Here is a 24,673-nt window from a genome sequence, read left to right as displayed (position 1 = left end):
TTGTCACGCAGCATGTCGCCCACCTCAGACAGTCAACAGATTGAGTAAAAAAGGTGCTGCGAGTGATGCGTTTCCCCTGGATCTTCACTCTGATGTGTTGATGATGATCTGTTATGTAAGCTGCCTTTATGTCATTGTGCTTCCTGTCAGCTAGAGTTTTACCCTCATTCTTTCACCCGGTCTTCTCAAACTGTTGATCAGCAGCTTGTAATGTCTCACCCTCTGAAATAAAATTAAAAATAGAACGGCAGGAATGTCTCAGAAGCATTCAAGGCATGCAGGCGGCAATAGACTGTTTGAGTGGAATGAATGAATTCATCATAAAATGAGTGCATCCTCTCAGAAATAACCACACTCCTGAAAATACAAATTGATTTATTCTGCACATTATAATCATTTTTCCCTCATCCAAACCACTGAGGGTTTGGACTTGAAAGCCTCTGGAGGAAGCTCTTGCAGAAAGTGTCTTTGTGTTTCGTCAGATGGCCGCAGACACTCCTTTTTTTGTAGCTGTAATGTCTTCGGACGTATCATGTCCCCTCAAAAGTGGAATGAGGTTTACAAGCCGGACAGGTTTTCATCTTGTGATGGGTGTGTCATGTGGCAGCAAGCGTTCAGGAAACACAGAGTTGTCTGTCTTCATCTACATGGCCACTAGAAGTGTATATCAGGCCTCACTGGGCCTCTCAGTTTACTAAACCACAGTCAGTTTGCATATCGACTGGGTCTGCTTTAGTAAAGCATTCATCTTAGGTGGCAAGAACAAACAGTATTATCTCATTCTGTGATGCCATCAGCTGTTTGTTTTCATGGAATATGCAGTATACATGCATCAGCTGACAGAAAAATGTAAGTTCATTAAGTTAAAAAAATGGATCTGGCAGAAGAGAAATGAAATTATATAAATTTTGAATATTAAGTTTGAATAATACGAATTATTCGTTTTCGTTGGCCAGAAAAGTGTTTGATATTTCTATATGCCACCTTTTATATGTTTGATGCTTCATGTTTGTTTTGTTTCATAATTAATTTGTTGTTTCACTGCTTACATTTTGTTGAAAAAACATTTTGTTTAATCCCATTATGACAACTTAACCCACACAATATAAATGTGTCCAATGACATTTTAGACATATTACTGTAGACTCAAATATAATATAATATAATATAATATAATATATGTTTCTTTGACAAATAGCCATGCATGCTGACTATTTCAGTTTATATATATATATATATATATATATATATATATATATATATATATATATATATATATATATATATATATATATATATATATATATATATATATATATATATATAAACTGAAATAGTCAGCATATATATATATAAACTGAAATAGTCAGCATGCATGGCTATTTGTTGAAGAAACATGCTTTTTGCTCTCAGAATGGTGTAATTATGGCATTTACCAGCAGGAGATATCTGTATACTATAGTCAGCCAAACTATAACCTCATGGGCGCAGGTGAAAAGTTCCAGAAAACAGTTGAAGCCTAAAGCTGCCCAATTCTGCTCTCGGAGAGCTGCATTTCAGAAGAATTCAGTTCCAGTCATGTTCCAACACACCTGCCTCTAATTATCAAGTGTTCGAGAAGATCTTAATTAGCTGGTTCAGGTTTATTTGATTACAGTAGGAGCTGAACTTTGCACAAATGCAGATCTCCAGCAACAGGAGCGGGCAGCCCTGGCATAAAGCCTTTCAAACAGAAATCACTGTGAAATGGTTCACTATGGTTCATGGCATATTTATTTACCTACAGCTTTTTCCAAATAATATCATTAAATGAGTTCACTACAGTATTCTAAAGTGTTGTTTGTTTAGTTAACCGTGGGACCTGCTGCACCTAAAGCTCTCACTGACCAGGGTTAATCATACTTGGCAGTCAATAGCAAGTGCCCTTGATTTCTGAACTCTAACAGTGTAAATAGTTTTATCAGCAATGCCGTGAGACTGTAACTGCACTGTATTCCTGTACTAACAACCCAGGAAGCAATTAGTAATTAGTGTTTTGATATATTTTTTTATGTTTTGATTGTTTGTGCACAACACTCCAGACATGAGTTGAGAGGCCATGATAGGACAGAATGCTAGTCTTATCTCAGTGGGATCCTCTCGACAGGGGGTCTGCTCATACTTGAACAGCTAATACCATGTGACAGTTCTGTGTCTACTGCTAATAATCTCCAACTGCTGGCAGTGTATTTAATACATTCTTGTGATGCATGCAGTTCATTTGTTGGGATTTATACGCTTTTCAAAATGTAATAAGGTAGTCCGTCTTGTACAGGCGAGCTTAGCTAGTCAGATTTAAGAACCAGAACTAATTGTTGCTCATGTATAATTCAGGTCAGGGGCAACTTGTCAAATGTGAAATGTGAAATAAAGATACATCATTTATATAAAGTTATGCAAGTATTAGTTTTGCGGGTCAAAGAATGTTTGATATTTCTATATGCTATCTTTTGTGTCTTTTAATGATTAATTGTTTTGTTTAAAAAAAATGCATTACTTAAATGTAGCTGTTTGTTGTAAACCTCTAACTGAGAAATGCAAATCTATCTTGATTGTATTTGCTCTCATACAGCTGCGCATTGGTAATTCTGCATACCATTTATCTGTATGTGATTCTCCTATATAATAAGCTATATTATATCATCTCCTCCTGATTTTATACACCGTTATATGCCAGGTGTAATAAATGGGTCACGGTTGCTCCTCGCAGGACCACAGACAATAACATCCATAATTCCTATTATGGTTGATATTGCTGGCCGTAGAGACGCAGGAGTGCTGTCTGGTGATTAATGACGCTGCCAATAACGAGAACCTGACTGAAAGGAGACCATAGCCGCCTATAGCCATCATTCGGGAGGCTCTTTGCGCGTGTGTAGCCGGTGGGAGGAGCCGCTTTCCTGCGATTGTCTGTCTGCGCGCACATCGCGCGCATTCCTCTAAAGTTGCGTTCTCGAGACACACTGCGTCGCGGAGGATTGCGCGCCGAGACACTCTCGCTTGTTTCTAACATCGGCGTTTCTTTTGTTTCCCCTTTTGGTTTCTCTCAAGATGACAGAAGAAAAGAATGTCCGACATTTAAAGCTGGTATGTGAGTATGTGGTCGTATGTATCTGTGCTGTGTTTTATTTAAAGTGAGGAACAGTTCGGCTGTCAGATTCAAGGTAGTTTAACACATCCTGAAGTAAACTAAAAGCGGAGAAGTTTGAATAATTCTGTAAACCGGGGCTGTTCTGCAAAACCTCATGAAGTGCTTAACTAGATAGTGTTTTGGGGCACCGTACGCGCTTCAAATGCTGTCTAGGTAGTGAGCACGCTAGATATTGAGAAACAGTGCTGTAGAGTCGGTGTGCCTGTTCTCTTCTGCACCGCGTTTCGAAGCTGTTATTGGGTATGTCTGGATAGAGATAAATGGATGATTAGTGTTACATAGCTTGCTCTCATACACTGAACATTTGCGCATATTGCTTCCATAGAGACAAAACATAGTATGTATTTTGAATATCCCTGAAACACTGAGTGTTTCATTTAGAATGCACTTCAGTACAATGGCTTTTAAATAATCTCGTCTTTCACTTGCAGAATGAGATCATATTGAAAAGTTTCTATTTTTATTCATTTAACTCTTTTGAAACCGTTCATGAGGTCAGATATGTGGTTCTTAACTTGGGGTCCAGGACCCACTAGGGGGCCTCAGCAAACCTTCAAGGGGCCACAAAATGTAAAGTATTTTAAAATAAATCTACATAAAAATTAATTCAGAGAAAGAATAGTTCAACATGCAATAGCTAGTTAAAAAATAGTTCGCAGATTTAAAAAAAAAGAAAAAAAAATGTATTGTTGATGTTTTTTTTCTTTTCAAATATATTTAAACATTGTTTTCTTTAAAAATAGGATAAACGATAGGCCCTACCTGAGTTTAAAGAACGTATAGGAACACCCTAATCGAGATTAGCCGCTATGCGTACATTTTAGTCATTTTAGTCTGTACTTGGCATCAATTTTAATAATTTCCGACAAAAAAGCTCACCTGCTATTAACAAGTTTGAGAACATGTTTTCACTCTAAAGGAATGTTGGTGGCAGTTGTAGTTGTTTTTAGTAGCATTAGTCACGTTTTTGATCATAGGAAACTCATGTTACTTCTTTTTCGAATGAGACCATAAATCCATCAGCAGCGGTTTTGATCTCAGGACTCCACTTGAATTGTTTTCATACGTCAGCTGGTTTTGATTTGTTAGTGGTTGTTTACACGTCGTTATACAATATAAAGTCTATTGTAAGTGTGATTCTTTGTCATGTTTTTATCAAAGGCTGTCAGAATCCCTTAACAGAAAGCAGGTATTCGGGGGTTAGTTTGTTCCACTGGCATGCAGAGCACCCTGTAGACAGACCCCAGCTGAAGGTTATTAAAATGTCATTTAACAGCTGTCAATTTTAAAAGATTATGTGGCAGATTGATCTGATTTGTTGAAATAGCACTACTGTTGGCTAAACCATTCAACATTTATGACTAGAATATAAGGGATCTTTAGTGGCATGTACACTACAATGTTCTTTCATGCAGACTTAGATTACTGCCTGCTAAAATAGGGATGGATGACTTTTATTCCACTGCGACTCTAAGCAAAACAAACTGAAAGCATGAGAGTTCACTTGTTATGAAGGCACCTCTTTTTACTCTCCTGTGGCTCATGACATGATGACACATTCTCTCATGCGAAATTACACACGAATAAAAGCGTAATTAGATGGTAACAGAAGGCTAAAATGGGCTTTTTTGCCCTCGCCATAGTTTTTGTATTTAGGACATGGACATAAGTATGATGGCTTTTGTGTGGTCTAAGGGCAAACACAAAATTGCATTTTGTCATTTAATTCCATAATAGTAATTGCACTTGCGGGAGGACAGAAAAAAAAAATTTAATTAAAAAAAATTTAATGATTCATCGTGCCTACATATGAGAAAATGGCTTATATATATATTTTTTTTTTCATATTTGTACCATAACTCAAGAGTAACCCCACACACACTTTTGCAGTCCTTGGTGTGTGACATGGTGATTTGCTGCCCAAGAAACATTTATTATTATTATGAATGTTGAAAAAGGAAACTGTCCTATGTCTTTGAAATTAATTTAATATAGAAATATTTGTCATAATGCGTCTTTACTGTCAGTTTATATTGCCCAACCCTATTCATAACCATAATGATACATGATGCTTTACACTTTGATGCAAAGTGCTTACAATGCATTGCAATTCCTAAATCAGAATTGTGTCAGGTTAACCTCTCATCACTGGAAGCTGGTGTGGCTTTATTTTACGAGTTTACATTGTTGTCAGCATTCCATGAGGAACTTTGTTAGAACCACTGTAAATAGAAATCGTAACCGATATTTTTAGTCTATTGTGCATAAACCTTTTTGTCCAGTACTGTAGATGTCTATACTTGTTCATCTCTCCCCGAATTATTTATCCCTGTTGGTGAAATTATCTTTTTTTATTCAATGTGGTCAGCTATACAGTTTCCTGCACCGCTATTCAGCCACTGCTGAAATCATATTTCACCTGCTTTGAATTGAATGAGAGGAGGTAAAAAATGTGTTGCAAAAAACCTATACGTAATAAGCCTTATTTTGGATTGTCGTCACCAAATGCATTCAAAAACAAACACAGGTCAAGCAGTGCATTAACTATATTAACCGTATTGGTGGGAATTATCAAGGCAGGGAAGAATACACTACAGCTACATCATATGGCCTCAAATTCAGCTCACATAGAGCTCTTCTGAGAGCCTCTAGAGGGGCCAGCTGGGGATTTCGTCTGGATTGGACTGGCTCTGAGTGTGAAGGGTACATTTTGCACAGTCCCTAATAGACACCGCGCTGTTCATGTCTGCTTATGGAGGTGATGCTTCGATCTCAGTGCGTTGTGGTGTAAGGTCACTGTGTACAGTACTTAATGAAGATGTTGCATATTGATCACATGCTCCCAGTCACATGTTTTATTCAGGTCGTGAAGATCCTGTTCAAATCCTTGGTTATTTCTCAGTGCCATACTGTGTGTTCATGAGACACGCGGATATCTGGATGATCCTGATGTTGACCTGTGCTTTATTTGTGTGATTCATAGTCAGCTCAAGCACAGCGCATTAAGATTATGTCATATTTTATGAATGAGTATCAACACAACAATCTGCTTTTTAATTTGCGCTGTAGACAGCATGTTTTGGACAGACCAGCTCTTGTTCTTTCAGAAACAAGTCTCCGATATTTAAGGAGTAAGGCTAGGCAATATAGATGCCTTCTGCTGATATGATTTTGCTCTAAAATGGCTTGAAAATGGTTGTTGATGTTAAGTAGCTTCAAAAAATGTTATGCAACACATATATAAGTACAACTCCAGTTTAGATAAATCATGTTTTCTGGACATCTTTAAAATTATATTTAATGCGAAATTATGCTTAATCAGTTTTATTTATATGCACCACCACTGTCACGGTACACAACAGTACAAAAGTTCCGGGACATTTATTTATTTATTTCGTTTTTGAACAGATTTATTCAGATTTTATTTAAAAGGACACATTTATTTGATCAAATGGGACAGTAATGACATTTACAATGTTTCAAGATTTACATTTCAAGTTGGTTAAATGAAGCCCTTTTGAACTTTCTATACATCAGAGAATCTTTGAAATAAAATTATCACCGTTTCCACAAAAAGTTTTATTGCCATCCACATGTTAGATTGATTTCTGAAGGATCATGTGACCCTAAAGACTGGAATAACGGCCCCTAAAAAATCAGCTTTGTCATCACAGGAATAAATAACGTTTTCAAATGTATTCAAATAGAAAACAGACCCCAAACTTGAACACAGTAGTTAAAGTTTACTTTTTTCTTCTTTTAATGCACAGATTGTCATATTATATACACAGTAATCACAATCAAGAGAAACAATGCATCGCCCGCCTGAAAGCTGATTGTTGATTCTCATGCACAACAAATAGAAAAATAAGACACTGATTTACATGAGAGCAGCAGGTATCCAATCAGTTTTGTTTGTTTGTTTGTTTGTTTGTTTTTTCAGGCCCTTTTTTTTTTGGACTTCATCTAATTGTACAGGCTGTTCCACTGCAGCTTTGCCACTTCCTCCAGCAAACAGCAGCTCAGCTGGAAAAGGGCTCTGGTCTGTTCAGTGCCAGACAACTCTCTGTTGAGACCCAAACCACTAGCACATCCATTTCAAATCATGAGATTGTAAACCCTCTGGGAAGGTTTAAACCATCTGAAAAGCTGTTCTAATTAGTAGTGACAGACTGAATTTGTGGACTTTATTACAATTCCGTTGCTCATTCTAAGGAAAACCTCTGAAATGCATTTAAACATGGCCTTTGAGACATAATCTGTTGTCAGATAGGAGCAAAAACAATTAGATCTTCGGTTGACCAGATGTTGTTCTCTGCCAAGGTTTCTGCAGGTCTTCAGCTCTTTGCCCTTCCACAAAATAAGGCCGTGAAAAGGAGCATAAAAAAAAAATCTTATTGCAAAAAAGTTGTATCTTCCCGAATATTTTTGTCTTGTTTTCCAGTACTAATACATATCTAACTAATTATCCTTAAATCAAGGTATATTTACTTGAGATGCAAAAAAAAACACTATACAGCGCATCAAAATGAGCCACAGCTGCTCCGTCTCTATGTTGGTGGAGGCAGAGGTGATCATATGGGAATAATGAGCTGTGCTGCCGGAGAGGTGGAGGCAGGCGAGAGGTCAGGAGTTTCCTGCTGCAGCTGAGAGATGCTCCCGCAGTGGCTGTTAAGAGCCAGCTGCCACACGTGTACATATGCGTGTGTCTGCCTGGATCCTGTGATCTCACCTGGCATGAGGGTCAGGCAGTGGCGTCATCCACCCTCACCCCAGAACCTCGTGCTCCAGGGCCGGTGAAGCAGGGTGGAGCATGGCTTAGCATTATGATTATGATTGTTATCACTTTCCAACCTTAGTCAACATGAATTGGCATTGGCTGTGCATTAATGTCTATAATGTGATGTTTTATACAGATTTATCAAAATATTTAGAAGAAAATAAAGTGAAAGTTATTCGATCGTGAAGAAAGATTATGAAAACAAACTTTTTAAGAATATCGTATGCTTTTAGGAAAGACCAGAAACATGTATTAAGTACATTTTGATTCCATGTTGACTTTGAATTAGTAACGACACCCAAATGCTGTACAGACTCTGACACACACTCCAGAGACCTTACTAGCGCCAGCAAATCATATTTCAGCATACACGTCATCTGCTCTTGACTCATTTATGAGCGTATAAAACCGTCCTCGTGCATAACTCCTCCTCACCTTTCGCATGTTTACTTTGACTCTCAGCAGAAGGAGCTCTGCACATTTAAGCTGAGCTCCGTGGATTTACAGTCCTTTGTTAGGAATACAGGCAGAGGTTTGGAGAGCAGGTAGGAGGAAGAGAAGGGATGAAGAGTTAACTCACTCACACTTACTCACTTCACCATCATGTGAACACAGAGAACGGGGACTCCTACGCTCTCCATCGGCTCAGTAGCAGCCCAACTTAAGGCAGAGCAGGATTGTGGTGCATGACTGAAAAACGCTCTGCAATTTATGTGATGCATAATCCATGAATTATGAATACAAACGAGCTACATGTTTGTGTTTCTAGTCATGGAATGTTATCTATAGCTTATTATGTAAAAGCATATTTTTCACAAGCTGACTGTTTGATGTCTGATTATCTGATGTACTGATGATCTGATGTATTTGATGTACTGTGTTTCGGGTGGAAAACACTTCACAACTAACACAGAAAGTTTTGTGTAAAATAAGCCATATGTTATACACTTTCATAATAGCATTTAAAATGTTTAAATCAAGTAATGTTAATGCTTCTTATATCAAAAACAACATAGTTGCTGAATTAAACATGAAACATTTTTCCAGCTGTAGCCTTAATGTTGTAATGTTATACTAAATAGGTGTTGATACATAAAAAAATTTATCTGACATATGCTAATGTACTTACACCTTTGAACCTTGAACTGATCAAAAGTTTGGGGTCAGTGTGATTTTATTTTATTATTTAAAAAGAAGATAAGACATGTATTCAACAAGGATACATTTAAATTGATCAAAAGTGGCAATAAAGACCACAGCAAAAGATTTCTGTTTCAAATAAATGCTGTTCTTTGTAACTTTCTATACATCAAAGAGTCCTGATAAAATGTTATCATGGTTTCCATAAAAATATGAAACGGCACAAATGTTTCTGAGATTGGTAATAATGATAATAAATGTTTCTAGAGCAGCAAATCAGCATACTATTGATTTTTCATGGAGTTGTGTAGACAGTGTAGACTGAAAATTCAACTTTGCCATCACAGAAATAAATCCAATTTTCAAATATATTAAAATAGAAAGTAACATTTAAAATTGTAATATTTCACAATATTACTGTTTTTACTGAAATTTTAATCATTCCTACTGACCCTTACCATTTGACCAGTAGTGTGCTCACAACTTAAAGCAAAGAACATTATGTTTTTAGATAATGCAACAAAAGCGGTGAACAATCTCTAGAGTGTAAGGCTAAACGTAGCCTAATGTTAGTGAAATCTGTTAACTGCACATCATAAATACGTCTTTAGTACCAGGTATGGGTGTCATGTCAGAAAATATTTTAATATGACTTAATTTATATTTAACATGATCACAGTAAAAACATTGCAATTTAATAATTATTTCACTATTTTGTTTAAATAGCAAATAATTCATATACCGAAAGCAAGCAAATTTACATGATCACATTATCACTGACTATTAGCATGAGTTTAAGCACTCTTAATTAAACCACTCACATTATTTTCACTGAAGCTTCCTACACTGTGAAATGAATCTTGTACTTACATTGCATGTACATCTGCAGCAGAATTCAGTTAACAAACGCATGCAATGAACTAAACTCTGGTGTTTCAGCGATGACTCATCTCAGCACTTCTGATTGGCCATTACATTCATGAGCTCAACAGAATCATGTGTGATTGATTATAATGCGCAACACTGTAAAAACACATAAAAAAGAAATATGATGCAATATGCTCCGATCTAAATGTAATGCCACAATCAACACTTCTCATTTAATTTTCATTTTATTCACAACAGACGTAATAGATTTAGTTTAATTGTGCCGTAATAGATTTAGAATTTAATTTGGTGATATTTTTGCCTCATTCCCTCAATAATTTCAGTCCAGATGCAAGGGGGAGGCTATTTGATTTGAGCTTGAGAGCAGTCCAAATGCATTCGTTCAGTTCACAAATTCACAAATGATTGGCATCGCTGGTTCATTTGAAAGAAATATGGGACACAAATAGGTTATATTTCCATTCTGCTGAAATATATTCGCAGGGAAAATGTTTCTCAGCCTTAGTTAGTCAGAAATGCTCATGAAACGCACAGTACAGCCATACAGATGCAGGTGCCACTGGTGCCTTTAAGTGTTTGGTTACTCAGAGTTAGACTTTTTGGAGCATCATAAAACCAATATCCTTGCAAACTTGCCAATATCCTTACACTGGCATTTGGTCTCTTTTTGATTGTCAATGTTGAAAGTCCATAGTGAATCCGCAGTGTTAAATTTGAGGACTACAGGGGGTTGAACAGACATAAAATGTAATGTTTTTGACCATTGTGCTACATTGAAAAGTCAGAGTTTATGGCAAAAAACATAGACAGCATTGGGGGATAGGTGGGGGGCTGGGTTAAAGTAATGGCCTTCTCAACCCAAATCGAAATGCATAAACAAAACAGCAAGACTTTGACATTTCAACAAAAAGAATCAGCAAGACAATCAAAGTCAGCCAAGGAAAACAATGCCTTCTCCCTGCCCCATCCCCAGAGGAAATACCAAACATTTCAGCCGCTTATAAATAGTGTTTCCTACACCCGAATACAAGAGGGGTACTACATCTCTGGGGGGTCTTTGGAAACACGCCAACATCTCAGACACATCTGTCTTGCACTTCTTTTACACTTTTTTCCTCGCTATCTGATCCCATTCTGCATGGGTTAGCAACCTTGTAACACCTTCCAAACAGCCGTTTATGTATTAATAAGCAGCAGTACTTGTGCAGAGAGTGTTTTTTAGATGGGTGCTTCAGTGGGGAGTGTGTGTGGACGCTGACCTGAGTGATTGCGCAGGTTATCTAAGGTGCACCAACAGGGGCACACATTGTACAACGTGATCTCGTGAGAATTTGTATTTTACGTACACAAACATAACAAAACATAAATTTATTTACATTTGCACTGACACTGAAACTTAAAATACTGACTAATTTACTTGTCTATTGACACCACCATAAATGTAAATTATTACCGTATGAACAACTTTACAGTTACAAATGAATACTTAAAAATATAGAAATTTCGGATTTAAAATGTTACAGTATACTATTTTAATCAGTTGCAATATAAATGGCATCATGTTTTCAATTGCATTATTAAATTAAGTTTACTCATTTAATTGACTAGGCTGCATTGTAACATACGGCTTCTAGAGGTGCTACTATATAAAATAAGATATATAACCTACATTTTGTTAGTTAATTGGTGTTTCTTTAACTTATGGCACTTATGTTCCAGAGACCGACTATAATTAAAAAATGATTTCTTTTTTCTTTTTCAGTCTTGAGCTCCTATTAAAACTGTCTTGGAAGTTTTGTTTTCAATGCATTCATCATTTTGCTATTATTTTTGCTCTCTTGTGCTCACCAAAACTGCATGTATTTGATATAAAATGCAGTGGTAATATTGTGAAATATTATTACAATTCAAAAAAACGATTTTCTATTTGAATATATTTTAAAATGTAATTTATTCCTGTGGTGCATTACTCCAGTCTTCAGTACCACATGATCATTCAGAAATTATACTAATATGCTGAATGAAACATTTCTTATTTATTATCCAAGTTGAAAACTGTTGTGCTGCTTAATAGTTTATTGGTAACACTTTATTTTAGTGGCCAATTCTCACTGTTACCTAGTTGCTTATTAGCATGTCTATTATTAACATATAGGTTGTTTATTAGTATTTATGAAGCAGATATTCTGCATGACCATATTCTACATTCCTAATCCTACTCCAAACCTAAATTTAACAACTACCTTACTAACTATTAATAAGCAGCAAATTGGGAGTTTATTGAAGCAAAATCATAGTTAATGGTTTGTTAATTGCGAGAATTGGACCATAAAATATTTTTTTCTTCAATGAATAACAATTAAAAAAAGATAGCATTTATTTGAAATAGAAATTTCTTGTAACATAAATTGTTATATTAATATAATATATTGCTGTTTTTTCTATTAAAATAAATAGAAAATAAATAATGACTTTTTTAAATTTAAATTTTGAACATTTGAACTAAAAGTGAAATAATCATTTACCATTTCAGTATTTATTATGTGAAAATACATCTGTACTTATGTGCTTTGCAAAGAGAAAGCTTATGTTATGTGTAAAAACAAATAAAAAAGGTAAATATCAGCGATATATTTAAAGTGTGAATTTCTAATCAAGCTGTAATTTGGTCAATTTATGCAAAAAGTGGGAAAATAATGTGTCATTTTATGTATGCTATTTAGGATATGTAAACTGTGAAATTCCTTTTAGCGAGAAAAAGGAATAAATCATTTTATTGTTTTTTTATATGTCATTTCAATCAACATAATTATTATTTTATTTTTTTATTTTATTTTATTTTTTTAAACCAATGTACAAAATACTTCATTTGAAATGTGGCAGAATTCACCTAATATATATATATATATATATATATATATATATATATATATATATATATATATATATATATATATATATACTGCTGGACATTTTAGTGGGCAACTTTAAGTATGAGTGTTTAAATTGTATGTTAGTATAATAATTATTTTCACAGGGTCCACAGGGCCACAAGTGTCTTAAGTTTAGGAAACAAATACTGATTAAAGCTATTAATTTTCTAATTTCCTCGTTCCCAGCGGAGATATCCGAATACAGTGGGTTCATGTTCAGTGCCAGCCTCTGTTGCATGATGATGAGATGGAGGGAAACACTGATCTCAAATCTTTCCTCAGTTATATTTCTTACATTACCGGTAAATACTGCGCTTTGCTTGTCTTTCTTGGCCTGTGTGGATTATTCATTATAAACTCTGGGAAAGAGTACATATGAAATTTACATTTTCAGTAGAATTGTTTATATTGGAAATTTCACCAGCTGGGATTCATTGACTAGGTTTTTTTTAAGTGACCTCTCTCTATTATAAGTTTCTGAATGAGAAAGGCCAGCATGCGATCTCAGAAATCATTTTAGTTTAGAGCCTTGAGAAAATGCTGGGTGGGTTTGAAAGGTTACATAAGCATTCAGCCGCAAATATTTATAGAAACTGAGTGAAAGGCCAACAGCTAATCGGTCCATTTGATTGGTCGTGTAATACTGAATCAAAAACTGCACTTTCCAGACATATTTTTATTTATACTGAAAATAATCGGACTAAAAATTTACTGAAATTGGTTCAGAAAGACCATATTATTTCTGTTACTACAAAAAAAAAAAAAAAAAAAATATATATATATATATATATATATATATATATATATATTATTATTATTATTATTATTAAAGAGCCACATGGGGTATCTTATAAATAAAATACAATAGTTAAAGATGAAAAAACATAATACCAATATGGATAACCATTATTAGCTCCAGATATGGTAAAATGTGGAAGCAGCTGTTTTGAATATCATAAGTGTTTGGATAGGATCAGAGATAGCTATGATACTGTAGCAGATTCTGCTGTTCATTATTGTCAGATGGGAATGCAGATTAGTACATTTGAGACTCAACGCAGCAACCCATCAGATTGCTATTTATGAGCGGCACAGACTGAATTTCACTCAGGCTATGGGAAATTAGCATATTTATAGCAGAAAGGTACGGCATTAGTTTGGTCGTCAGTTCCTCTCACATTTTGTGTCACACGTTCTGCGCCCTTGTGTCAGCAAACTAGAAATCAAAGGAGACTGAAAATGAATTTTTGCGAGTGCAAGTGTGTTTACAGTGCCGCATAACGAAAGGATTTGCCGCAGCTTTTGCATGTTTACACTCCCATTGATCAAATTCTTAATGCATGTCAGCGGGGACCTTCACTGCAATGCTGAACCAGACCTACTAATGTTTGGAGATTCAATGCATCTTGTTCTCCAAAATGCATGAAATAGATGAAGTATTAAAGGATATGACAGAAAATTTCACAGGTTAGAAACATCAGAGAAATTCGGCGTTATCTTTAGTGTTTACAAATCAATTTCTTCCTCCCTGAAGGTACTGGAAGTGAAGACATGGGCCAGTAGTTCATGTCAGGAACACTAGGGCAATGAATGTAACCAACTCTCAACATCTCTTTTTTATGTAGCCTGTTTCTCTATGATCTGGGCTTAATGTTTCATGAGGTTTTGTGCTGCATTTTTATCCCATTTTGTTCTTACCAGAGCAAATGCACATCAATAATGGACATGCTTTGGTGAAGCAGAGAGAGAAAGCGTGAAGGTATTCAGTTAGTGTTAGACACCTCTCCAAGTCTTTCTAGAGTATTACCACTGCTGTGATTGGTCTATTTGGCATCAGCTCCATCAACAGGTGGTAAATAATTAATTTTACAAACAGAAACGTCGTTGTGAAACTGAGGTGTTGACCTCAATTCTGGGCAGAAGATTGTTCAGGGAAATAAGCTAGTCATAAGCTTCCTATGAACAAAAAAAAAAAAAAAAAAGAAATAAAAAGATGTCACATTTTTCATGCCACATTGAGGGTTGCTGTAATTTAATCTCACTAACAAGAATAAACTACTGTTGGACTATATATTTTAATAATAAAATAATTATATTATTTGAATTTACATTTATGGTGTAACAATAATATTGTAAAATAATATTACAATATAAATTTATATTTTCAATATATTGTAAAAAATATAATTTATTAATTTATTCCAGTGATTGCAAAGCTGAATTTTCGGCACAGTCTCAGAAATCATTCTAATATGCAGATTTGATGTTCAAAAATATTTCTTATTATTATCAGCGTTGGAAACAGTTGTGCTGCTTCAAATTGTTTAAAACATTTTTTGCACTTTACACTTTGTCTAATACTTGTGCTAGTAGCAGCGCCAAACAGAAATACAAAAAAATATATATATTATTATTATTTCCTAAAAAAAAAATTCTAAACACTTGAAATTGCCAGTTCAGCTCTGAACCATTGTTCCAGAAACTGACCACTAAAACATTGTTTTCAAAAGCAGCACAGAACCACAGTGTTCCAGGAAGACTGCATACAAATGGCTGACTTTCCTCAGAAAAAAAATCCTTTTTTTATTCTATGTACGACTGCAGAATGTTGTGAAACACAGACACACTTCCAACGGTGTTTGCCCCTCCCTCTCTTATCGAGATCCCACCACTTCCATATCTGGGACAAAGGAAGCCTTTTCCATCATTTCACAAGCCTGTTATTCTCCAGTGGTAGGGCACCAGATGTGCTCTGACCTGGATCTGCGATCTTCGATCATGAAGGTTGGCCATCCGTGTTTGTGCAGATGCCAGAGTGTTGAATATCCAGTCAGTGGTCAATGCTCTGATCCCCACAAAACTAAGCCACCACGGCACTGTTTACATTCTATGAATAGAACCACATGTTTGATTAAGCCAGCCCAGTGTCAAGAGCGGATGTGGAGAACATGAACAGAGGCCAGTGAAGCAGAAGCTGAACTCTTGGTGTGGAAAACTGCCACTACTTTTTATATGACACATTTGATGTGCAACATGATCTGCGGAAAATACAACAAAGCACACCTCTGGGAAATGTTTGTTTTGATGGAAAGAGTTAGTGAGTGGGATTGTAGAGAATCAAATAACTTTGTTTCAGATTCCTCTTAACAATTCTGTTTACTTAAAGGGATAAATACCTAAAAAAAGAAACATGATTTACACTAGGTGTTTATAATTTTCATATTTTAAATTGTAATGATCGCCTTGGTGAGAAAAAGAGACTTCTTTAAAACCTATTAAAACATCTTACTGACCCCAAACTTATAAACAGTAGTGTACATCCCTCTCAAAAGTGGAGAAAACACATGAAGTAAATGACCATCTATGATCTTGGTGATAAGACATCTATTGTGTATCTTTATAAAAACAGATCCACTGCAATTATCCAAGTCTGCCCTCTATTTCAAGCTTTGGCATTAAAAATAAATAAAGTAGCACTTATGGTTTGAGAGACTGACCACTTACTATAGGCATCTAAGCAGCCTTGTGTTGACTCCCTGTGTGGCTACATGGTTTGGTTGTGTTGAAACCAGGCTATCTACTTACAGCTGAAATCTCACTGCGGTGCAGCTAAAAACAGGCATTTATAATGCTGTCCCACAGGACATGGGACAAACCGCCTGTTTAAGCAATTCTTCAACCTGTTAAAGGCATATTCACCCTTTGGGCCCTGCTCTAGCATTGCTGTGTACTTCAGAATGCTTATTTAATTAGTGGCATGTCTCAGTTCCACATGAAGTCATCGGTGAAATAATCCTGTAATTTGTATTTAACATCCACAACCTTCTGTTCTCATTTGATATTTGAGGAATGCTCACTGCATACTAACTCCTGCAGCTTGTTTCTGTCTCACTCATGCCTTTTGTTAATGCTAATCACTGCCGAAAATCAGCATGTCATGTATTACGTAGACAGCTTTACTGTACAGAAGACACATGTTCGGTGCCTGCACTCTCACAATGGCTCACCTGTTCGTCTCAGAGAGTTAGCTGTGGGTGAGCAGATTATTACTCAGTGTGGGCTCTCCAGAACGTGTGTCATATTTATACAGCTGCAAGATTTAGCAGCTGAAGGTGGATAGGATGATTGTGAATGTTCGCAGCCTGCAGTGTTGAAGAGCCATGGATTCTGTGCCAGACACTTCAGTTGAAACACACCTGCATGCTTTTATTCACTCCAGCTCTCTCGTGGGATTGAGTTATTCAGAAATGCATCCCACAGCTACGTAGCAATCGAGTGATGGTAGAATTCTGCATTGACAGATCTTAAAGAGTTTGTGTCATGTCAGCTGATGAGGGTGTTTTTTTATTTTTATTTGTAATTATTCATGATACACTGTGTACATTTATTCTTCTTTTGTTCTTTCTAGTAAAGTGCTGGGTGCTTGACCGTGCAAAACATACTGCCTTGATACTAGGTCGTTTTGGATGGTTATTAGGTGTACTGTTGCTTAAATGGTTTGAGTAGTTTTTGCCATATTTCTATGACGTGCTTGATGTTATTTTATTGTAATTTGGATGGTTGTTAAGTGAGTGCTATGGAAGCCAGTTTCCACCACATAATCAGTATCGTGAGAAATAAACTCATGATTTTAGATTTGTGCACGTAAATGGGTAAATAACAAAAGAGGCAAACACAGGTCTGCTCTGAAACCAAATGGTAAAGATGGCTCTGACAACACCAAGACGCTGTACAGTGCAAGTACGAGCAACAGTATTAGCTTCAGCAAGCACCCATATTTCAATGCCATATGAGAAAGTTTTTTTTTTTTTTTTCACAAAGAACTTTATGTACTGGTGCGTTACAGAAATAATAAATCAATGTACAATACACTGATCTGAAGAACTAAGGAAGTAAAATCTAAAACTTTGAAACTCCCGAGGACCGTAAATCAACTTCAGATCTAGAACAAGAATGGTTCTTTTTAAGAATCCTCCAGTGTACAACATGCTACCCTCGGGAATCCTGGCTTTCTTAAACACCCCTCCTGCTCACATCGGTTGCCGCTCGGCTTGTCAGCAGGTCAGTCGCAACAAATTCAGAGGTGATAAACTGTGAAAGGCTTCCCTGGCACCTGTCCTAACAGCAGAGCTGTGGGAATCCCCGGTCCAGTCACTCATTTTTAATCGATGTGTCTTCAGCCGTCCGTGAGGTGTGGGGCTGCGGTAGTGCTCCAGTGGTGCTGTGTCCGGTCTAGACTTCCTCTCTGCCCATGACTCCAGCTGTCTGGCTACTCAAGCGGCAGAGGAGGCAGTGGGGAACCGGTTGACAGGAGATAAATGGCTCCATTAGAGTGTCTGGGCCGCAGGGTGGAGTCTGACCCACTGGCCCACCCAGTGCCATAGTAAGCCACTTACAAACATCAAACAACATACTTCCTCATTCCAGAAAGGTCTGCCAGGGAACGCTAGCACAGCGACTTATCTTGTGTCCTGACTGGAATGGCCTATATAATACCATCTGGATGTTGGGTTAGGGTTATGACAGGTTTATGAAGGATTACGGTATCCTACCAGTTTTACCTCATATTGAAATCCAGTATTTTTGGCAAATTTTGAGGAAACATTTACTCTGAATAATTTGTTTAATGCTATATTGTGGTATATTGGAGAAGCATCTTATTGACCACTGTGCTCTCTAGTTATCAGACACTTAAAAATCCATGTCAGTCAACCACTAGATGAAATGTTGCTGGAATGGAAAAGTGTTTGAATGGAACGAATGTGATATGTTGAATTTCCTACTCGTCTGAATTTCTGACTTAGATGGAGTTTGCATTGTATGAACGTATTTTTCCTATGGCCTACCTGACAAGGACAGCTTTTTTTTGTATGTTCTTTTTATAAATAAATTAAAAAAGACTGACTGTATATATGTATGTATTTACACTGGGTATAGAAAAGAATATCCCCCACCACCACCTTTAAAATAATCACATTTTGATGCTTTGCAGCCTGAAATTAAGACAGACACAATTTTTGTTCTCTCCAGCTGTATTTACTCAGTGCAACTTATAGCATCCAAATGAAAAATATATCACCAACATGTCAGAGAATCACTAAGTTGGAAAAAGCATTTAGGTCTTACCATCTAACCTTGCAGATTAGTCCATCTAGAATTAGCAGGAAAGTTTCATTTTAAGTGACCCTATATATGTGGGAAGTAATCATTGTCTCTTTATCAGTGTATGCATATAATTCAAGGAAGAGCTGTATTCTTAGAGCCTTTTTAAAAGTGAACTGTCCCTATTGTTTAGTCAAGGCTAATTGTCATTGTTCCAGAAATGCCATACCTCTCAGTGACGCACGAGTGTTGGTTTTCCTTTTTTCCTTCTGTCCTAACAGGCACAGAAAAGTAGAGTCCCAGGAGACCAGATATAGGACTATTAAATGCCACTGCCATCTTTTAAACTAGCTTTGCTTAGTATTTGTATTCTAGAGTTGGTTGTCGTAAGATTGTTTAAGAGAGATGTATTACATTTGGGTTTTATTAGCAAGTATATTAGCATCAAGGCGGCTAGGTTTGTGTTTAGGCGAACGCGTATGCACACTTGTGTCTGCTATTAAGCACTAAGTGACTATGTTAGAGTGCCTCTATTATGCCATTTCCAATATTGCCTTCCATGCAGTGTGTGATGTAGCTGTATGTGAATGTAAACAATCTGCAAAGTTGTAAAGCTGAAATTACATGATTAAGTTATTGTCTCCCAAAATAAAGAATTGACTGTACAGCCTAGACGAGTCATTAGTAATTCAAATCCCACTTCATCATGGAGTAACACATTTGCCTAATGCGCGCCTATTTTCTATGTTGGTCGGGCGCAAACAACCTGACCCCGCTCACAAACACATCATTCTACAGACGACTGCCTTTCTAATCTCAAGGAGTTGAATCCTCAACGCAGGATTCACAAAATGCTTGCTGTTGAAAGATGAATCAGTATCCTGTTTATTTGGACCAGCTGCTTCACTGAATCACAACATATAAGTGTGATAAATAATAGATGCTTGTATTTTCTATAGAGCGTTCAAAATACAGAACTATTGAAATAGACAAATCGTTATGACACCGCTGTACGCCGTAGACCAATCAAAACAGACAAGGCCATCCATGATAGCTCAGATTATAGCAGGCTCATGGAAACGAGGGGTTAGAGAGACTGAATCTTTGAACTGCTTCAAACGAATCATTTGAGAATCACTGGAAAATGAAGCGTTATTAAATGCATATTTTGAGAAAACGAAAGAGGTTTTTGACATTTCATGCATTTAATCCTATGGTAAGAGACTCCCAAAACAATATTGGGAACCGTAAAAAATGGCATAATAGGGGCACTTTAAATCATTTCCATATGAGTCATCTCTTATGGAGACTGCTTTTTGTCTTTTTCTGATTCCGAGTCCACACCAAAGGGGACAATGATGCCTTAATCAAGCCAAGAACAGATCAAATAAACTAGATTCGTCTCTGAGAACGTGTGCATGCGTGTTGTGTATGAGAGGGGCTGTTCGTGAGCAAAAGCAGACTCCGATCAGCCTCCATATGGAGCACTTCATCATAATCAGATTATATGTGGTGTCTTTCTTTGAAAGGAGTAAACTGTTTGCTTCTCCACTTCCCCAATATATCACATCCTTTTTCTGCCTGTTACACTTAAAGTAGACTTTTACGTGCTAAACCTTCTGGCTTACTCTCCTGAATCTCTCTGTATGATTTAAAGTGTCTCGAAATATGCATTTAAAACATCATACCAGCTGTAGAGTCCATCGCTGACCTCATCGCGACCTTCACTAAGTCTCGCCATTTCTGTTTGTGGAATTTAGACGATATAAGCTCAGCTGTAAATGCTCAGCATGCCTAAGCCATTTGAGAGAATGAGTTCGGGGACTTACTGTACTATATTCCTTTTGTTATTTAAGATTTCATATTAAAATCTTGACAATACCTGTTATTTATTGGCCAAACGATGGTAGTTCTCTGCAGATCTGTGCCAAGAGGGTTTCAGGTGAACAGATGCACAACAGCTTCTGTGTCTGCACTCTATTGCTATGAATCGTCATTATTCTTGTATTAGCTGTCATTAGCCGAAAACTCGATTACCAAAAATCACATTTTGAAAGACCACTGAAAACAAATCTTCTTATGTTTTTTTGGCATAGACAAAACATGTTGAAGGTACACATTATTTTGGGACGCTTACGCATACTAATCTAAGTGAAAAATTCTAAAGGTTTTATATTGTTCTATGCACACTTTTTGTGTGCAACGTGCCTATATTCTGTCTCTTGAGAAGGCAATGCCCTATCAATTCCTACCAACAGTCCTACTTTCAAACTGACGCCTGTCATGGTCACTTATTTGACCACTCACCCTCTGTGTCTACTTTAGCAGAAATGTCAGATTGCCTGGCAAGCTTTTGCTCTTTTCTAATGTAAGTCCTATCTGTTTGGACAGTTGTGAATGGAGCTAGCTGTGCTTTAAAAGGAACCAGTTCTAAGATGGTTTGTTGTAGAACAGTTCTGTTCACTCATTCTAATGTTTTTAGTTGTAATTGCCATGAAATTAGTCTTCTTTATTTGATTTCTTTTCATTTGACTGGGTTGGAGCATTTGCAGTTTTTAACAATTTATGAGCACAAATCATACCATTCACGTAAATCTCTCAATTAAATTCTGAGAGATTTACGTGAGTGGTATGATATATGAGAGTTCATAACTTAACCAATGTGTACAAAAATAAATTGTCTCACTGTTGATCTCCACTTCTTCCATAGTGGTGTATCAAACAGCCCATATTATTTTTTTTATTTTTACGGAATCCAAAAACTTCCAATCTGGCAAACTTGATCCAGGAGAGGGTAGTATCACTTTCATCTGTCGTCTCCTTTGAATTGTGGACTGTGTTGTCTTTTGTGTTGTCTTCTTTTTTTCTGTTTTATGAAGGATGGCAACCAGCATTGGTGCAGTGCAGCCACCTTCTATGCTGGAGTGTCAAACAAGTGGTGCTGGATTATATACAACATTATCAAAAATGTAGTATAAACTAAATCTCAGTATGTATATATATATCATGGTTGTTTTATATACTAGAATATAGCACAAACTTTCAAGGATTATCCTAGAAAGACTACTACACCATCAAAGAAGCTTTTATTATTATTATTTAATTTGTTCAGGATTGACTCCTTCCGGTTTCCACCTGGTCCACTGCTGCTGTAATCACATGCCTTTCTTGGCTTGCTGTCGTAAGTGCCTGTGGAGTTTAAGGTTTTAAGGTTTAGTACAAAATCTCAGGATGTCAGCAGACTTTGAGAGCTTTTGGCTCCTCACAGGAGCTGTCAGATCATTTTAAGCAGCAGTCAGGTGCTTCAGGTTCCTTGTCAGAAATGGCAGTAACTTGCTGCTCCAGTAAAGCAGAGTGTCTAGAAGATTCTGACACAGTCAATAGCCATTTAACAGGATGGAGCTGAAGCCTAATGTGGGAATGATAGGACAGAGATGCATCATGTCACTGTTAGATCAAAATGTGATAGACTGAGGCAGTGTGATCATAGCCTTTTACTTGCACTTGGAGTTCTGCATTGATCTGTATGTAACATCAGAGATGAAATCATTAAAAGCCACCGAGCGGTTTAGCACAATCAATATGAAGTCACATGGCTGCGCACAGACCATAGAAGGAGAGATCTGATTAGACAAGAGTAAGAAATAAAAAATTGAAGCATAAATAAATAATAAACAACATCAGCAATAATAATATTAATTGCATCTTATTAATAATACTTGTTTTGTTATTATTATTATTATTATTAAAAAACAATTTATTTATTAATACTAGTTATTTTGTGTTATTTTATTTTTTATATATTTATTATAAATAATGAATACATTTTCAATAAAATAATATTGAACAATAATAAAATAGTGCTGAAAGTCTCACATGAACCTACTCCAGGAAATTGCTTTAAATCCCCCCACTTTAATGCTGCAATCATCAGATCTAAGATTACTAACTGATAGTTTTGTGCTGTACAGTTATAGATACCGTATTTAGCTTGTTCATATGTTGAGTGTATATTCCCTGCAGATTCTTGCATTGTCTTTCTTTCTTTATCTTTCTTTTTTTTTAAGTTTGTCTGAACACATGCATGTCTATTTACATCAAAGCTGAAGGTCGTTCCAGTGTATACAGCTTCACTGATTACACTGGGAGTGATTGATGTTTGACTGCACTGCTCTGCTCACATCTGGTCTGGTGTACACATGGTGTCAGAAACACGCCTGACATGAGTATATTTTAGAATTATATATAATTATACAGGGCTTTTTATGACTCACTAGTTATTCAGACAACCCAAATTCTAATCAGTGTTATAAATATTTAATTTTGCACATCAAAGGTAGTAATAAAATGTAATTATATAGTGTGATTTCCTTGTTTATATGACTATTAACCAAACAGGCGATGTATCATCACACCATGTGAAGTACAGTTCATTAGCTGAAAAGACAAACACATTTTAGCATGCAAGCTGGAGGCACAGGTGCCGTGTTCAGTGATGTGCAATGCTGATTTGGGCCCATTCATATTCATCAAAGCAGAAACATTGTAATCTGTTAAAGCCCCTCCATTAAAACAGCAGCAATATGGCACAAATTTATGATTTCAAATGAATGTGCAGGAGTGGTTTTACTTCAGGGGGTTTAGCCTTTGTAAGTGAAGTGATGCATCATATTGGGTCTTAGTTCATGGGCAGAGGAGATGCTGCTTGATGACATTGACAGCTCAACAGGTGTGTGTGTGTGTGTGTGTGTGTGTGTGTGTGTGTGTGTGTGTGTGTGTGTGTGTGTGTGTGCCCCCGCGCGCGCGCGCGCTCGTGTGCATGTGTTTGCCGTTCATCTAGCCCAGAGCATATGTGTATGAATGGAACGTGAAGTCTTCTTTAATCCCCATCTGTCACTTTGACAATTCAACTTAAAGGCAATCCTTGATCATGTTTTGACATTTATGTTCTCCTTGTAAAACTATTAGCTTACACACTCTGCCACTATTGAGCCGAAGATAATGCTTTGAATGTATGTGCTGTCATTAACCATATTGCTTACAACTGTAGTGATTTTCCGCTCAAAAATGTCAAATTTCCTCTTTTTTTTCCAGTTGTTATCAAGGTTATTTTAGTCTGATTTATTTGGTAGTTTAGTTTTAGTCATAAAAAATTTAGCTTAGTTCAGTGTTCAATTTCACTCTATTGGCATAATTTTTATGCATGCAGTATTACCCAAGCATCAAAACACAGCCAAACAGTGATAACAAAAATAAAAAGATAATAATGATATAATATAATGTAACATAAACATGTTCTGCTCAGTTTAGGATTTAGGGTAAAATTATTTATTTTTTATGGCTATATTATAATGTGATTTATTTTTTATTTTTTTTGCATTTCATGATAAAAGTTTATTTTCTCTAATTTCAGCTTTTTCTGTTTCAGTGTATTTATTTATTTCAGAATTTAAGGTTAGTATTTATTATGGCTAAAATATAATATATGAAAATATATGAATTTAAATAAAAATAACTAATTAATAACAAAAAAATCTGTAGTTTTTTCTTCAGTTTATCAAGTTTCAATTTTAGTGTTTTTTATTTTTATTTCTATGACTAACATATCTTTAAAAAAATGAAATTCATGATGAAAGTTTA

General features: G+C 36.2%; 1 protein-coding gene across 4 annotated transcripts in view; it reads left to right on the top strand.

The window, feature by feature from the left end:
* Window positions 1-2,937: 2,937 nt before the first annotated feature.
* Window positions 2,938-24,673, top strand: part of LOC128027306 (probable E3 ubiquitin-protein ligase MID2) — a 79,792-nt gene continuing 58,056 nt past the window's right edge. For all 4 annotated transcript variants that reach the window (XM_052614772.1, XM_052614771.1, XM_052614769.1 and 1 more), the window contains exon 1: window positions 2,938-3,126. The gene's annotated coding sequence lies outside the window, so the exon portion shown is untranslated. The remainder of the gene's footprint in view (window positions 3,127-24,673) is intronic.

The sequence above is a fragment of the Carassius gibelio genome, chromosome A14, assembly GCF_023724105.1.
Source record: "Carassius gibelio isolate Cgi1373 ecotype wild population from Czech Republic chromosome A14, carGib1.2-hapl.c, whole genome shotgun sequence".
In the NCBI taxonomy this organism is placed as follows: Eukaryota; Metazoa; Chordata; class Actinopteri; order Cypriniformes; family Cyprinidae; genus Carassius; species Carassius gibelio.
The sequence above is the reverse complement of the archived record's forward strand: the minus strand, read 5'-3'. Positions and strand labels throughout refer to the sequence as shown.